This window comes from Malania oleifera, chromosome 2 (assembly GCF_029873635.1).
Source record: "Malania oleifera isolate guangnan ecotype guangnan chromosome 2, ASM2987363v1, whole genome shotgun sequence".
Classification (NCBI taxonomy): domain Eukaryota; kingdom Viridiplantae; phylum Streptophyta; class Magnoliopsida; order Santalales; family Ximeniaceae; genus Malania; species Malania oleifera.
The window spans coordinates 47,117,946-47,136,054 of NC_080418.1; positions in this window are offsets into that span (position 1 = coordinate 47,117,946).

Consider the following 18,109-nt stretch of genomic DNA (forward strand, 5'->3'; position numbering starts at 1 on the left):
GCTTAAGCTCAATAATCTCATTCTCAATTTTCAACATAGTGAACCATACTTTTCAATATAAATCAAGTCAAGTTAATTACACATGTAGCATATAGCATATCAACACATCACATGTAGGCAAGTAAGCATGTAGCATGTAACATCAAGACACTTATATAATAAGCTCAGATTTGATATTTTCTTTATATTTTCTTAAGTTAAGCCTTGTAAAAAGTCATCCTATGATTTTGGCCAACAATGCCATTTTCTATTTTATATATGTGTGAAGTCATTATTTCATTTTTGGTACCCATATTTTCTTGGTTCCAGAAGATTTTTCAAGGGAGATTTCTTTTATTTTCCATACTTGTTTGGTTTTAACACCTTTCCTCTTAAACGGACATTCAAACTTTATATGCCCCTTTTTCTTGCATTGATAGCATATGGTGTTTGTGTATGCATTAGAAGATGTGCAAGTATAGTCTTTGGATTCTTTCGAGAAATATCCCATGTAAGAATTTTATTTTTTTTTCAATTCCATTGAAACCAATGCCTTCTTTATTTAGAGACATTCTTTGTAAGCCAATCATCTTATCAAGGTTTTCCTTTCCTTTTGTGAAGTTGTAAATAATTTTATCCTCATCTTTGATTTGATTCTTGAGATCATTTAACTCTATGTCTTTCTTGTTATCAACCTTCTTTAATGATTTCTCTAATTCTAGAGATAATTTTTCTGATTCTATTCTCTAATTCAGAAATATACATATCTTTCTCATATATGGTAGAGGATAAGGATCGAAGGTCTTTTATCATTTGGTCATTCTTGCTTTCTAGTTTCTCAATTTCAAGTTGTTTTATTTTTCAGCAATATTTTTGGATTCTATTTCTTTCATTGTTGATTCATACTTATGTTCTAATTGCTTGAGTTTTGAGTCTTTATCTCTTTCAGCATTCTTTAGGAATTCTAACTCTTTCATTAAACTTTCATTCTTATTCTTCGATGAGGTGTTTTATTTATTTTCTTTCATCAGCATCTTATGTACTTTGAATAGATCATTTTGAGGTTAATCATAAGATGGCATACTCTCATCACTTGATTCATCACTACAAGAATTATTTGAAAATTGAGTTGAGGAGCTTTCTTCGTTGTCCCATGCCATAAAGCACGTGTAAGCAACCTCTTGGTCGCTTGATTCATATTCCGAACAACTTGTACTATAGCAAGTAGTGGCTTTCATGGCCTTTTTGTTTTTCTTCTTAAACTCTTTATTTAGTAGTGGAAATTCTGATTTTATATGTCTGACTTTATTGCAATTATAGTATGTAGGAGTTTTTTTTTTTAGATTTCTTTTTGCTGATTTCTTCTTCTTCTTCATCTGATTCAGATTTGGATTTTCTTTTGAATTTATTCTTTCTTTTAAGAATACTTGCTAGCTTCTTAGATATGAAGGTTAGTTCATCTTCATTTATTTCTTCTTCATTAATAGATTTTTATTTTGAGGCTTTGAAGACTATTGTTTCTTGAGCTTTGGTTTTCCCACTTTTTTCATTCATTGCCATTTCGTATGTGAGGAGAGAACCTATAAGCTCATCTAAGGATGTGTTTTTCAGATTTCTACTTTCCGTAATAGCAGTAGCCTTTGGTTCCCACATGGAGGGAAGACCTCTTAGAATTTTTTTTATCATCTCATGAGTAGTGTAAGTTTTTCCTAAGGCATTTAGGGAATTGATTTTGTGGGTAAACCTGGTATACATGCTTGATATAGATTTATCCGGGTTCATTCTAAATGCTTCATATTCACTTGTAAGCATATCGACGCTATTATCCCTAACATCTATTGTTCCTTCATATGTTACTTCTAGCTTATCCCATATCTCCTTAGCTGATTTGCAGGTCATTACTCTATTAAATTCATTAGCATCCAAGGCACAATATAAAGCATTTATAGCACTTAATTTTTTTGTTTGGAGCATTTTATAATCTTGATCGATCACATCTTTCTTCTCTTTTGGGATTTTTTTTCCATCTACTATCTTAGTGGGAATTTGATCTCCATCTATAACAACTTCTCATACTTTCCAATTCATCGTTTGGAGATAGATTTGCATTCTCTTTTTCCAAAATATGTAGTTTAAACCACAAAAGATAGGAGGCCTAGTTGAAGATTGCCCCTCTCTAAAGGGAGCTACGCCTATGTGAGCCATTAGGATCTTTCTATATTTACTTGTTAAGAATTACTATAACCCCACTCTGATACCAATTGAAATTAGGAATAGCTTCCCAAGAGAGGGGGTGAATTAGCTTTTTAAAACTTTCTCTAAAGTTATTTTAAAATCCTCAACTTCTTTTGATATTTAACCAATTCTTTGACTTGTTTATTTATTTTTTCAATCAAACAAGAACAATCAATCAACAACGCAATTAAACACAATTAAACATTCAATCTTCAACCACACTTTGAAAGTAAAAACAATCAAACAATTAATCACAATTTCCAAACCAGCACAACCAATTTGATTGCCAAATATAAATTTACTTCAGCACTATAAGATTGAAGGAAGCATTCAAGATTAGTATATGTAACTTTAAGCTTTTATGTTGTGTTTAGCCCTGTAGTAAATATGAGTTTGAAAAAGCCCTGTATACATGAATTTTCTTCTTCAATATGATATTCAATATAAAATCCAATTACTCTTTCCAAACTTCAGAATTCAAATAAACTATTGAGTTAATTTATCTTTTGGGTGTTTAGCCAAGTAATATACTCCCGTATGATTTTCGCAAAGAATGGTTCAACCAACGTACTCCCATTCGGTTTCCACAACCCAAATCAAAATAAAATTTTAAGATTTACTTGATTTCTAAATTTACGTAGTTGATATGATTTTCAAATTTAAACCATCCACACAATTTAAATAAGAACTGAAAATAAAAATAGGGAAATGGAGTGACACAGAGATTTTTACGAGGTTCGGCTTCAACATAGCCTACGTCCTCACCTTTGGCAAACCACCAAAGGATTCACTAAACCTGTTCCATTCATGAGTGGAACTAAACCTTTACAGGCGAGACCCCATGCTCAAACACTCCTTCACTAAGCTAGAGCCCGCCTCTCCAAACGATGTCCGCTCGTTCGGTCACTCCTTTAGGTTAGAGCCCGCCTCTCTAAGAAATATCCCCTTGCTTAGCCAACGATCCAAAAAATCCTTGGAACATCAAAGAACTACAAGAAACAAGATATAATATGCATACAAATATACTCTCATAAAGAGCAAGTTAGTACAAGTTCAACACTATATACTTCAATGTAAAATATCAATGTGAAATGGAATGAAGCTCAAGTGTAGAATTTGCCAATATCCTTCTTAGATGAGGATTAGTGGTAGGAATCAAAAGGAAGAAGGATTAACACTTCAAAATATCTTAGCAAAAGAGATTTGTAATGAGTGAACAGGAGAACTTTGGAAGAATAAAAGTGCTTTCAGCTTCTCGAAACATATTTTTCAATTCTTGGTTTGTTTTTATTTGCAAAACCATGTATTTATAGGCTTTCAAACTTGTTTCTTTGTTGCTAAAGTTTCCATAGATAATTTCCCAAGTTTGGAGAAAGTTTGGAGCCCAAGCAATATAAGTTTGAATTTAAAAATTTTTCAAAATATGTCTATTAGCTGTGTTCAGATAACTGAACTTTCGGGTTCAGTCATCTGAGGAGGTTCTGCCTCTTTAGAAAATTCAAACAAAAATCTTTAGATGACTAAACTTAGTCTTTAGTTGTTTGAAGTTACACTTCGGTCATCTGAAGTGGTTCTATGTGCTGTTCAGTCAGTTGAAGTTCCTCCCGTGAACAGTGTTTGGTCGGCTGACAGTTGTGACCCTACTTCAGTATTTTTGTCATAACTTTTTATATGTAACTCTAAATTAGGTTTCATTGGTTTAAAAAGAAAGATAAGAAAAAATCATAAAACTTCCATGTTGAACACATTTTAAAATAAAGAGTTTCTGATAGATAAAAAGGCACCTCAATGCAAATGTATAAAAACTGACAGCATTTGGAAAAACTCTTTTTGGTGCTTTTCATTCCAAAAATGATTCTAACCTTTTTAAAATAATTTTTGACCTTATAAAAATATTTTCCAAGTATTTTAAAAGGTATCTACGTCCAAGAAGTTAACCTAAGAGTTTCATAATATTTCAAACGATATTTAAACATTAAAGTACTTACATAAAGACTTCTAAGATTTTTCTCATTTTAGGTTCTTGAGTCTTCATGCTTTGTCCTTGGATTGAGTCCATCTTTTCTTCAAGCTTTCATATTCTTTGAGCTTTCCCACTTTTCCTTTCTTTGGCTCTTTTGACTTTAATATTCCTTGGCTTTCAACCACTCATTCATGTCCTCATATTCTTCAAATTTTTAATATATCATCTTTAAATCCATGCTTTAACTCATTTAAGCTTCATTTAATCCTTGTGAGCATTTTGACATTGCTTTCTCATATATAAGCCTTGAAATATCATTACTCATAGAAATACATTAAATTTAACTTGTTTGTTAGTATCAAAACAAGATAATAAAATTTTACGCCTTGTAAGGCCAACATTCATAAATACTGCAAGAGCATTTGTTAGTCCAAATGGCATAACCTAGAATTCGGAATGGCTATACCGAGTCCTGAATGCTATCTTTGGAACATCCTCTGCTCTAATATTTACCTGATGATACTTATATCGTAGATCTATTTTTGAGAAAATCTATGTCCCCTATAACTGATCAAACAAATCATCGATGCGAGGAAGTGGGTACTTATTCTTGATAAACACTTTATTTATTTCTCCATAGTCGATGCACATTCTCATTGACTCGTCCTTATTTATCACAACTATTCCTTCAACTCTTTTGGTTCTTCCAGTGCCATTCTATACAGCGCTTTCGAAATCGGTGTTGTCCTTGAAAATAGATCAATAGCAAACTTTACCTTTCGGTCATGAGGTAGTCCCGACAAATCCTCGGGAAAAACATCAGGAAAATAACTCACTACTGGGATATCCTGTAGCCTCAACTCCCCTTCTAATACTTCCTTTACATAAGCCAAATATACCTGGCAATCCTCTAACAACAACCTCCTCGTTTGAATGGTCGATAACAGCTGTGGTAGGGTATGCACACATGACCCCACAAATCTATACTCCTGCCCTCATGGAGGTTTGAACATTACCTCTCTTTGATGGCAGTCAATACTAGCATAGTGAGCAGCTAGTCAATCCATCCCCAGAATCACCTTCAACCCATGCATCTTTAAACTGACCAAGTTAGCTGGTAAAGGCCTCCCTTGAATACCAACTGGACAGTTCCGGAGTACCTTCTTACACAACACTATTGCCCCAAATGGTGTAGAAACGAACAAACTAATGTCTAATTGTTGAGTTTCTATCACACAAAATTTAACAAATTCCCAGGTGATAAAAGAATGAGTCGCCCCTTAATCAAATAAAGCAATAGCTTTATATGACTGTATTGAAACAGTACTTGTCATGACATCTCCTGTCGCCTTAGCATCTCCTGGTGTCAGTGCACAAACTCGTAATAGGGCAGTATTTTTCTACTGTCCACCTCGAGGTGCCTGGTGACCTCCTCGGTATGGTCTAGGAGAAGGTGCATTCACTAGCGGTGCTCAAAAATCCCTCTCCATATACCCAGGCTGATGGCATTGATAATAAATAATCTCCCTGCCCCGACACACTCTCGGGTGTCTCCTGTAGCATATGGGACAAAGAGAGGGCATCTGCCTGCCCTGTACTACCCAATCTTTTACTCCCTATTTCCATTGTCCTTTGTTATCCTACCTCCTCTAAGGCCCTTGGCTAGATCCTACATGAAAATCTGGAGGCACAGGCCTCTTTCCCTGGTTTCATGCTGCAGCGCCTCTCTGCAAGCCACTCTTAATCACTACAGCTCAATCCACTACTTCTGCAAAAGTCTAGGTCCAAAGTCCTAAAACTTGCTCAAACAAACTTTGTTTCGGCCCTCCTCAAACTTATTCACCTTCTTTTCTTCATCATGCACCAAGTACTGGGCAAACCAGGATAGCTCGATAAATCTAACTATATACTATTGTACCGTCATCTACCCCTATTGCCTTCGCGGTTCTAATAGTTGCGGGGAAATATTTCTCAAAAAACAACTCTATGAAGTGGCTCCAAGTCACCACTACAGACTCAAGTCTCTTCTTCTCTAACAATCCCACTGATCTCCACCAGCGTTTAGCTTCCCTAGTCATCTTAAACATTGCAAACAATACCTTCTCCTCGTCTATACATGAAAGAACTACCAACATATCCTCTATATCCTAAACCCAATTCTCAGTGACAAGTGGGTCAGCTCCTCAAAAAGAAAGATGGGGGTCTCATGCACATGAACTTCTCAATCATGCAGCTCCGCTCTCGTGAACTCCTAGCCATCTCTGCCATCACTTGTTGGGTGATGCTACGTAGTACTGCACTAGGGTCTCCACCACCCATACTAGAATGCCCTGCATCATCACCTCATGCATGTGCACTACTACTATCTAGATCCATCCATAAAATAATATAAAACAGTTTTATAACTCTATCATCTCAGCATCACTAACACACTCAACAAACTAAACTCATTAAATATTCCTCTACCATCATCCATCTCCAATATCCTCAATCCCAATTTAAGATTTAGTACTATGACTCAGAAACAAGAACCGACGATAGTTTACTATGGTTTTCCTAAAATTGTTACCCCAGGAAAATCACAGAAACAACCACGGAACTCCTGCCTCTAGGCTGCAAGATAGAACCTTAAATTTCAATCTTATCTTGTACAATGACTGGCTCATATCCCAGTCTTCCCATCCTCTACCCTTATCAAAATTTATTCCTATACTCTAGTATTGTATTACACTGTTTACTAAAGTCTGCAAAATCTAACAACCTAGTCTTTGATACAGAACTTTGACGCCCCAATTTTCATACCATTTTTTTCCAATAAATAATAAATATTAATCAATAATACCCAAACATCTGCCCCGTCAGAATTTCTGGTACCTTATTAGCACAACCCAACCCGAAATGGGTACCACATGATTAGTTAAACTTATATTAAAAACCCTAACAGCAAAAGTAAATAATTACAAACCGTCCAGAATACAAATACCCAGAGTAATATACATTCATATATATAAATACATGTTTAACCCATTACTTAGTAAGCCCTCAAGTGGAGAGTTTTACTTTGCATTTTCTATTTATGTTATTAAACTCTCATTTCCATTTCATCATCCAACACATGAGTGTCCTCCGTAACCAATACATGTGCACCTGTAACTCTTGGCTGCCCTGAGGATATTCTCTATGTCATGCTTTCCCACATGGTCGAGGTTGTGCGGCTCGAAGGCTGGATCTAAACCGCGATTGGCCTATCCAGTTAGATCAAAATAAACAATCCATTTACCCATTTGTAGTACGAAAGGCCTTCCTAACCCAATTCAAAACTCTAGGAGGCAAAACTACCCCTCTCACTATTCACAATTCCGTATTCACATTGATGTATTTGCATTCCAATATTCACGTTGCAGTATTCACATTCCAACATTCAAATTTTCATATTCTCATTTCAATATTCACATTACAGTATTCACATTCCAACATTCACATTTTAATATTATCATTTCAATATTCACATTGCAGTATTCACATTTCCATATTAACATTTCAATATTTACAATAGGTAGACATTTCATGTCTTTCAACATTTTTTAGTATAAAACATATCATTATTTTATATTGCCAAGTTTACCATAGAAATCATTTCTATACATATATATCATGTTCCATAAAGTTTTCTAGCAAACATATCCATGTTACATATTTCATCATTTCTCTAAAAATACCCTTCGATATATCACTTTTCATTATTTCTCAATAAAACAATTCTCTTATCATTACAGTTCAGTATATAAACATCACTGGGTTTCTCTTATATTCTTTTCTACACAAAACATTTCAATATATGTTTGTCTCATATTCTCACAGTTCATCATGTAGTTCACACAACCCAATTTCAAACATGTTCTCAGTATAACTCATATGCCACACAGTTTTGCCTATTATTCATATCATAATATGCACAGTTAAAATATCATATCACTATTTTCACATATTTATTCAACAAATAATTTCTAAAATACTGTTATAATTTATTCCCCTTACCTGACTTACTGAGAGGTCCACTAACACCCTAGATCCTATGCTCCACGGCGTTCGCAGTTTAAAAGCCTGAAATTCACATTTCCCAAAATTAATTAACTCAATTCCGAGAAAATTCTCATTTTACACTTCCTAGGTTCCGAATACTTCAAATAACCCATGAAACCCTAAAATACATCACTTACCCTAATTTTGGGATGGTGCCCCAGAACTCCAAACCAACAATCCTCTCTGGTTAAGTTGCAGAGAATCTTCCCACAAACCTCGTGGTGGTTCTTGATCGTTAATCCAAGTTTTAATGAAGCTGAAATCAATGTGAGAGAGAGAGAGAGAGAGAGAGAGAGAGAGAGAGAGGGAGGGGAGAGAGAGTAATTGCTGCTGGAAAATGATGAAAAACCTATTTATAGGCCAAGCTTTGTCGACAGGTTAAAGTGATTCGTCAATGAGCCCATGAAGGCACTTCATTGATGAGGTGGCCGGTTCGTTGACAAACTTGAAATTCTCCGACATTCCCTAACTCTCGATATCTTCTCGTCAACGAGACATGTGTACATCATTGACAAGACCTAGAGGGACATTCGTTGAAGAAGACCATTGGTTCGTCGATGAACCCCTGCTGATCCCCCTTTTCCTTTTTCCATCTCTTTCTTTCTTTTCTTTTATTACTTTCATTAATTAAATTTTTTAGGTCTCTACAAATATATATTGTGCTTGATATTTTAAAAATCTCATTGAGGTATTTGCTTAGGTTTGTAAAAAATCTTTGAGCACTCATCATATACATTTTTATTCAAAGATTATTTTAGTGAAAATAGCATTCTCACTTTGAGCATAAATCCTTAGCATACGTGAGTCTATTGAGAATACTATTGTACATCATCTGCTTAGTTTAGAAGCACATTTCCTTGTACACAAAAATTATTTGAGTATCTGTTGTATTCTAAACGGGTGGTCGGAAGAGGGAGACTAGCCCAATGAATAGTCCCGAATTTGCTCAAACCTAGTTAGGAGAGCATCAAACTAGCTGATACCCGGTTAGGAGAGTTAGGTGCACCATGTTGGTCAGGTGTTGTAAATGGTGTCGCTCCTCCCGTGAAGTGAGCAACTAGTGGATTCCTTGAGTTGCGGCTTAAGGCGGAGACATAGGCTGTAACAACCTGAATCAAAAAATTAAAAGAAAATAAATATAAAATAAAAATAAAAGGGAAAAACGAAATTTGAAAAAAAAATTAGATTTTGGCCGGTTCAGGAGAAAACCAGTGACGGTTTTCTGGAGAGGAGAGAAAATCGATGACGATTTTCGAAATTTACCGCAAGGCATTAACTGGGTAAAAGGTAAATATGGGGTGGCTAAAGATAAAACCGGTGATGGTTTTCTAGAGGCCTGGGGAAACTGGCGATGGTTTTTTGCAGAGGAGGCCATAAAGAAAGTCATGCGAGCATTTCTCAAGGAAATGAAAATTTCCTTTTCTTCCTCTCCGAAAACCTGCAGTTCTTTCCTTTTTTTCACCGATTTCTGCCCATTTGAGGCCTTTTTTGATGATCCAAAACCATCATGAGGTTCGTGGGATCATTCTTTGCAAGTTGCTGGGGGAGATCGTTGATTTGGGATTTTGAGGCACCATCCCAAAATCATGGTAAGTGAGATATTTTTAGGTTTTATTATTAAATTAAAGTATATGGAACCTAAGAAGTATTAAATGAGTATTTTTTTGAGATTTGAGTAAGTTGGGATTTTGGGAATACAAGGTCTTGTTTTCTATTCAACTTAGGCAGAAATTTGAGGAGCAGGTAAGGGGAAAACGTTATAGCAGCTTTTTAATTAATTTTAAACCAGTTAAATTTGAGTATAAACATACATATATTTAGGTATGATTTATCTAAACAATTAGACATTTGGAAATTAATGATTTTGATTATATTTTATAATTAGGAAAACTTCGTGTGGTGTGAAAATAACTTTCATAATTAAATGGTTGCGAGTGCTGCTTGATTACGACTGTTGTTCGCATGTGGCTACTAATTGGGTTATAAATTCTATTTGGTTGTGAATACTATTCAGTTGTGAATATTGTTGGATTTTGAATACTGTGGTGAATGTGTTGATGTGATTGGATGATTGGTTATGCTATGGATGTATATTTTGCTATGGTTCATGTGAATTGCGATATAGCGTTAGCTGTGGTATGAGGAGGTCGTTATATCATACCTTATATAAATCGCCATATAAAATTAGAATTGGTATGAGGAGGTCGTAATATGGGCATTTATATTAAGGGGTAAAACATTGGTAGTGGAATGAGGAGTTTGTTTTAACGATTTACCATGAATGGGGTTGTGTGTGTGGATTTGTAACCTGTGTGATTATGGTGCCTATATAGGCCATGATGTATTCTATGAAGGTATTAGTCCTGTGTGGACCATGTATTCTACGAAGGTGTTATTCCTGTGTGGACTGTGTGTGTTGTGTGAGTGAGAGTCCCGTGTGGACGATATTTTTGTGTGGTTGATAGTCCTGTGTGAACCAGCCCTGTGTGGACCAGCCTTGTGTGGACAATTCCTGTGTGGACCGTATTTCTTGTGTGGATGTGAGTCATGTGTTGACATTATATTATGTGTGGATATGGACCCTGTATGGGTGTGAATGAAGTATGTGTGTATCCTGTGTGGATTGGTTGTGGTATGCATTTATATGTGGAACTATGTGAAATGATTAGCGTTGGATACATGTAACTTTAATTACATAAGTATTTATGGTAAAATAAAATTCTCCTCCTGAGGGCTTACTGGGAAAGGCGAGTGCCCTGGTAATTTTATGTTGATACCAAACTAGAGGGAAGCTACTTGTATAGGCGAGTAAGCTTCCCTATTCTTGGGGACTTTATCTGGATACATAACCCGAGGGCTTACTGAATAAGGTGAGTGCCCTGGCATTAGTGCTAAAGCAGAGGGAAGTTACTTGTATGGGGGGGTAATCTTCCCTATTCTTAGGAATTATTAGTAACAATAACTATGATTGTGTCTATAATATCATATGACAGTGTTATTATTAATGATGTGACTTCTTAGCTTCTATGTTATTGATTATCAGATGATTATTTTTGTTATGTATTAAACTCTTTGCCACGCACTATTATAGTTTTTTCTTCCTTATTGAGAGGTGTCTCGCCCCAGCGAATTATTATTCTTTTCAAGTCCTTCAAGTGATCAATCTTAAACTGTTGTGGAGCGGGGTTTAGTTGTGAGCGGTTAAAAAACAGGTTTATATACTGTTTATGTTTAAATTTTCCTAGTTATGTAATATGGAAGATTTGGTATACTCTTTTATGGGTTTGTATATATATTTATATAGAACTCTGGTATTCTATTTGGGGTTGTTTAATTAGTTCTGCTATGTGAATGGTATCAGAGACGTATGATTGGTCTCATAACACTTTAGGCCCCACTTGGCAGGTTCTGGGCGTTACAGTTGGTATCAGAGCCTAACGGTATTGTAGACTTTAAGGATTAATATCAGAGTATAGGTTTGAGTTCGATGAGGATAGGAATGGGTAGATTAAGATACTGACAGGAATTTGAGTTTTGTTTCATAGTCTAGAGGCAGAAATCCCTTGACAGACTTCTGTGATTTTCAAAATTAGTCGACGATTTTAGAAAACCATGGTAAATCCATTGACGGTCATGTTTCCAAGCAGAGAAACTGAAACTTAGGATTAGAATTTGAAGGTTAAGATGATTGCGGATAATTGGATGTTAGATGTTTAATTGAGGATTTGGATATTAATTTTGTTTCCTAATTTATGATTATGTTAGTTATATTAAAATTTAGAAATTTAAAACTTGCCTTTATTATATATTCAGAATGGATCCTAGAGGTAAAGGCGTAAACAATGAAGAAGGAAATAAGTTAGGAACTTCAAGGAGAGATGAGATTAAAACCGGCTGACTATTGCGAGGTATAGCTCGTTAGGTTGGGGAAGAGATGAGAAGAGATTTCGAAGGATCAAGCTACCCACCAGTGAACCAAGGTTGTGCGATTGATCAATTGACCCGCTTGAAACCCTCTGTTTTTTAGGGTGGCATTGACCCAATCAAGGCTGAGACTTGGATGCAAGAGATGGAGAAGATATTAGTAGTGCTGAATTGCACAGAGGAGTAGAAGGTTCTTTTTGCCACCTTTAAGCTGACCTGAGAAGTTGAACGGTGGTGGCATACAGTGAAGTTGTTGGAAGAGTTGCAAGCAGAATCTATAGCGATGACTTGGGGTCATTTCATGCAGGTCTTTTGTGACCAATATTTTCCTGCCACCACCAAGAATGTGAAGGTGGAGGAATTTTTCAACTTGGCATAGAGGCATCTCATTTTTTAGCAGTATGCCACTAGGTTCTTAGAACTTTCCCGCTTTGCACCTTTTATGGTTCCATATGAATATCAAAAGGTGAGATGGTTTGAAAGGGGCCTAAATTAGAGGATTTGTGAGCATATGGCGTGTTTGCAGATGCAAGAATCCACAAAACTTGTGGATAAAGCCACCATTGCAGAGTTAAGTCTATTGAGAGGTGTAGAGGCGTCAGAACGAAGGAGGAGACCCATATCTCCTAGACCTAAGCAAATGTCAGACAGGGGTCACGGAGGGGAGACAAAGATACTATAGGTCAAAAATCATAAAGGAATGATCGAGGATGACAGGGTGATTCATCACGCCCCCACTATTCTAGATGCAATCAAAGGCATTGGGGATAATGGCAAGGTAGGGGTGTTGTGTGCTATAGATGACATATAGCCTGGAAGTGTCGAGAACCGCTAAACAATGCACCTACTCCAGATCATAATTGGAAAAATAACGCGATGCCTCGTGGCGGCAGCAACCCAACACATGTTTATATGCATGGTACAACAAAGGGGGACAATGCCAAAGGCGATAATGCTAAAGGCGTAGGTAAAATATTTACGTTTTCATAAGTAATAATCTTGTTTGACTTTGAGTGATTTTATGCCGCATATATTTGAATTAATTGAAATGTATGAATGTGGTTAACTAGTTCTTAAAATTGTAAAAATATGAAATTGACGAATTTCGAAGACGAATTTCTTTTAAGGATGGGAGAATGTAACAACCCAAACCCTAAAATTAAAAGAAAATAAAAATAAAAGAAAGAAATAAAAGGAAATAAAAAGAAAATTGGGAAAATTTTGGATTTTGGTCGGTTCAGGAGAAAATCGATGACAATTTTTGAAATTTACTGTGAGGCAGTAACTGGTTAAACGGTAAATTTGGGCTGGTTAAAGATACAACTGACGATGGTTTTTTCGAGGCCTAGGGAAACTGGAGATGGTTTTCTATGCAGAGGAGGCTATAAACAAATTCCTTCGAGCGTTTCTCAATGAAATCAAAATTTCCTTTTCTTCCTCTCTGAAAACCTACGGTTCTTCCCTTTACTTTCTTCGATTTATACCCCCATTAAGGCTTATTTTGACAATCTGGAACCATTACGAGGTTTGTGGGATCATTCTCTTGCAAAGCTACCAGAGCAGATCGTTGATTTGGGATTTTGGGGCACCATCCCAAAATGAGGGTAAGTGGGATATTTTTAAGTTTTATTATTAAATTGAAGTATATGGAACCTAAGAAGTACTAAAGGAGTATTGTTTTGAGATTAGAGTAAGTTGGGATCTTTGAAATACAGGATCTCATTGAGTTATAGCAGCTTTCTGAGCAAGTAAGGGGACAAAGTTACAGCAGCTTTTTAATTAATTTTAAACTAGTTAAAATTGAGTATAAATATATATATATATATATATATATATATATTGGTATGATTTATCTGAATAGTTAGACATTTGGAAAATAATGATTTTATTATATTTTATAATTGGGAAAAATTCGTATGGTATAAAATTAACTTTCATAATTAAATTGTTGTGAGTACTGCTTGATTACGATTGTTATTCACATATGGCTATTGATTGGGTTATAAATTCTATTTGGTTTGAATACTGTTCAGCTGTGAATATACAAAATAGTATCTAGAGTTAGATAGTTAGGTAAGGGGAATACAATGTATGCCAACTTTATTAGACATTTTACTAGTATAACATAGTATTTGATTAGAGCATGAAAATTATACAACTTTACAGAATATGTTTTTGTGAAATTTTATTTAGTTGTGTGGCATGAGAATTACTGAAATATTATTCATTATTCAAGCAAAGTACATTATTATGCTTACATACAGTTTCTATAGAAATATGTTATGCAGTTTTATGGAAACATGATTATGTAGCCTACAGAGTTACGAAACATAACTTATACAGTTTTATTGCAATACATAAATATACAGAAATACAGTTTATATGATATACATCATTTTATAGAATCATGCTTATATAGTGGATTACAGAATTATGATTACGTAGTATATTTCTGAACATGATTGCACAGTGTTTTATAGAATTGATTATATAGTGTTTTAATTACCATGATTATAGAAAAATACACAGAACCATGATTATACAGAAATATACAGAACCATGATTGTACAAAATTTTATAGAACCATGATATATAGAACATAGAACTGTGATGTATAGAAATACAGATTATACAAAGCATAAAGCCATGACAAACAGAATTATAAAACTACAAAATTACAGAATATACAGTTATTACAGCTTCATGACTATACAGTTGATACAGAATCAATGTTATTACAGAAATACAGAATCATGGTAAAACAATTAAACTTATATAGAATATTATTATAGAGTACTAGACCCCGGTGGAATACAACAGTTTACAGAGCACGATACTGTTGCTATATGGTATAGACAAGGCAACCATACGTCTTAGATAAAGTATGGTAGAGTCGATTGTGTCCTCAGGTAGAGTTGTGAGCTCCCTGGCATCCAGACCAGATGGAGCAGGTCTTTCGTGCTATAGGCATCCAGATATGCATAAATTTAGGCTAGCACTGGAGGCCCAACTAGTGTTTAGCCTCGCCTATAGGCTGCACAACCCAGTCATGAAGGGGTAAGTCATGACTTATAGCCATCTAGGGGGAAGTTTATACATTTTGTATATGAATAGTACACATAGAAAGCAAAGATTACATATTATAGATAGAAGTACTTATTATAGATAAAAGTAATTTTTAAAATATAACTCAGAAAATTTCATATTCTAAATGACATAAGTATCTGTTATTATTCAAATGTTTTTCTTGATGTATATCGTTCTTAGTATTCATTAAATGATATGTTTCCAATTAACTCATATGCCACAAGCCGGTAATAACATGTTTTTCCTTACTAAGAAGTGTCTCACCCCCAACATTATTAAACATTTTAGGTATTCCAAAGAGGCGATCAGGGCTGGCTCAGAAGTAATGGTGGTGTTGAGTCGGCGTAGTTTTTGGGGTGAGTTTTGGGCTAGACTGTGGAGCCCACTGTATTTTTGGGACTTTTAGGAAGTGCTATGTATATATGTGTATAGGTACAACTAGGTGTATAGTACTTTGGTATTGTATTTTGGAATATGATGGATATGTATGTACTTCTGTTGCTTAGGTGTTATATGAAATGCACAAGATACCACGGTCCCATTCTAGGTTGTGATAATGATAGCTATGCTCATGCAAGGTATTGGGAATTATATTAATGTAGAAAAAAATGGTTAAAAATTCATGTTGTTAAATTTTAGTAACAAAGCCTAGGTTGCTAGGTTCTGTAGACTATAGAATGTAGCAGAAAATAATACCAAAGTATAGGAATAGATTAGGAATTTAGTGAATCAATGTTAGGGGATGAAGATAAGTATTTAGGATTTTGTTTAGTGATCGGGAAGCAAAACTTCCGTTGTGGTTTCTGTGTCTTTCCTGGGGTGACGATTTCAAGAAAGTCATAGTAAACTATGGAAGGTTTGTGTTTCTCAATTACTAGACTAAATCTTAAAGTGAGAGTAAGGACGATAGATTAATTGATGTTACAAGATTTCAAAATTTGATGAATATACTGGTTATGTTATATGGACAAGGTCCTTAGACTATGTTTATCTTATTGTAGGATGGACCTTGGGGGTGGCAGTGCTTACGTTAGTGGAAATGATGGTACATACCCCTCTGGTGCGGGTAGTGGAGATTTAAACGAAGTACTGCGTAGTGTGGCTTAACAGGTTATGGCTGAGATTGCATGTAGCCCTAGAGAGTATGGAGGACCATCGACAAATCGGGGTTGTACTATTGAGAAGTTCACAAAGAAGAATGCTCCGACATTCTTAGGAGGAGCCGATCCTACAGCTGCTGAGAATTGGATAAAGGACATCGAGAAAATACTGATGGTCTTCCATTGCACCCACGAGAAGAGGGTTCTTTACACTACATATAAATTAATAGGTGAGGCCGAAAAGTGGTGGATAGCAATGAATAACTAGCGGAATAGAGACTGGTATCAGTAGCTATGACCTGGTGCATTCTAGGATCGAAGAAGCGAAGGTTGTAGAATTTCTAGGATCGTCATAGGGAAATCTTATAGTCCAATAGTAGGAGTCCTATAGGAGCATGCCGATTAGGGAATAATATTTGTTACAGTTGTGGAATACCTAGACACATAGATCGAGAGTGTTAGTGGTCACTAAATATAGCACCAGGCCCTAGACAGATCCAAAGACATAATCGGGAACTCATATGTGGGGCCAGCAGAGGAATGTTGCCCTGGCGAGGGTTACGCTTCGACACTGAGACTACCGCAGACATCGTGATAGGTATTCTTAGCACTTTATCATATAAAGTTGTTATTTTGTTTGACATAGGTGTCACCCATTCATTTGTATCATCGGGTTATGCCGAATTATCTGGGTTTGATGCACAACTGTTAGATGTAGAATTGCATGTTGCCATGCCAACTAGATCTACAGTGTGGTGTGGAAATGCACTCAGGAATTTTCTAGTGGCCATTCAAGGGAAAGTACTACCAGCTGATCTCATGATACTAAACCTACTGGGGTTTGACGTGATATTGGGTATGGACTAGTTGGCAGCTAATCATGCCAGAATTGACTATTATCAGAAAGAAGTGATCTTTAGACCCCCGAGTGAGCAAGAATTCAGATTCGTGGGATTACGTGTGCAAGCTATACTGCAGTTAGTGTCGGCTTTACAGGTGAGGAGGCTACTTTAGGGCAGTTGTTAGAGATTTGTAGCTTATGTAAAGGAGAGACCAAAGGGAGTATTAAAGATTACTAATGTATTAGTGGTTAGAAAATTTTGAGATACTTTTCTAGAAGAGTTACCTAGCTTACCACCTGATCGAGAGATAGAATTTTCAAATGATATGCTTCCACGGACCAAACCAATATCTAAAGCACCTTACAGAATGGCTCCAGCAGAATTGAAAGAGTTAAAAGACTAGTTTGAGGAGTTGTTGGAAAAAGGTTTTATCAGACCTAATGTGTCACCTTGGGGAGCACCGGTTTTATTCGTGAAGAAGAAAGATGGGACCATAAGGATGTGCATTGATTACAAAGAGATAAATAAAGTGACGATTAAGAATAAGTATCGTCTTCCCATAATCAATGATCTATTTGATCAGCTCCAGGGGACTTTAGTCTACTCCAAGATTGATTTCTGGTCAAGTTATCACTAGGTGAGAATTAAAGCAGAGGACGTTCCCAAGAAGGCTTTCAGGACCCAATATGGGCACTACGAGTTTCTCCATATGCCATTTGATCTGACAAATGCACCGACATAGTTTATGGACCTAATGAATCGGGTGTTCCATTAGTATTTACACCAATTCGTTATGGTATTTATAGATTATATACTGGTTTATTCAAAAATTTTTGTGGAACATGAACATCATCTGAGGCTGGTGTTGCTGGTATGGAGGGAAAGAATGTTGTACG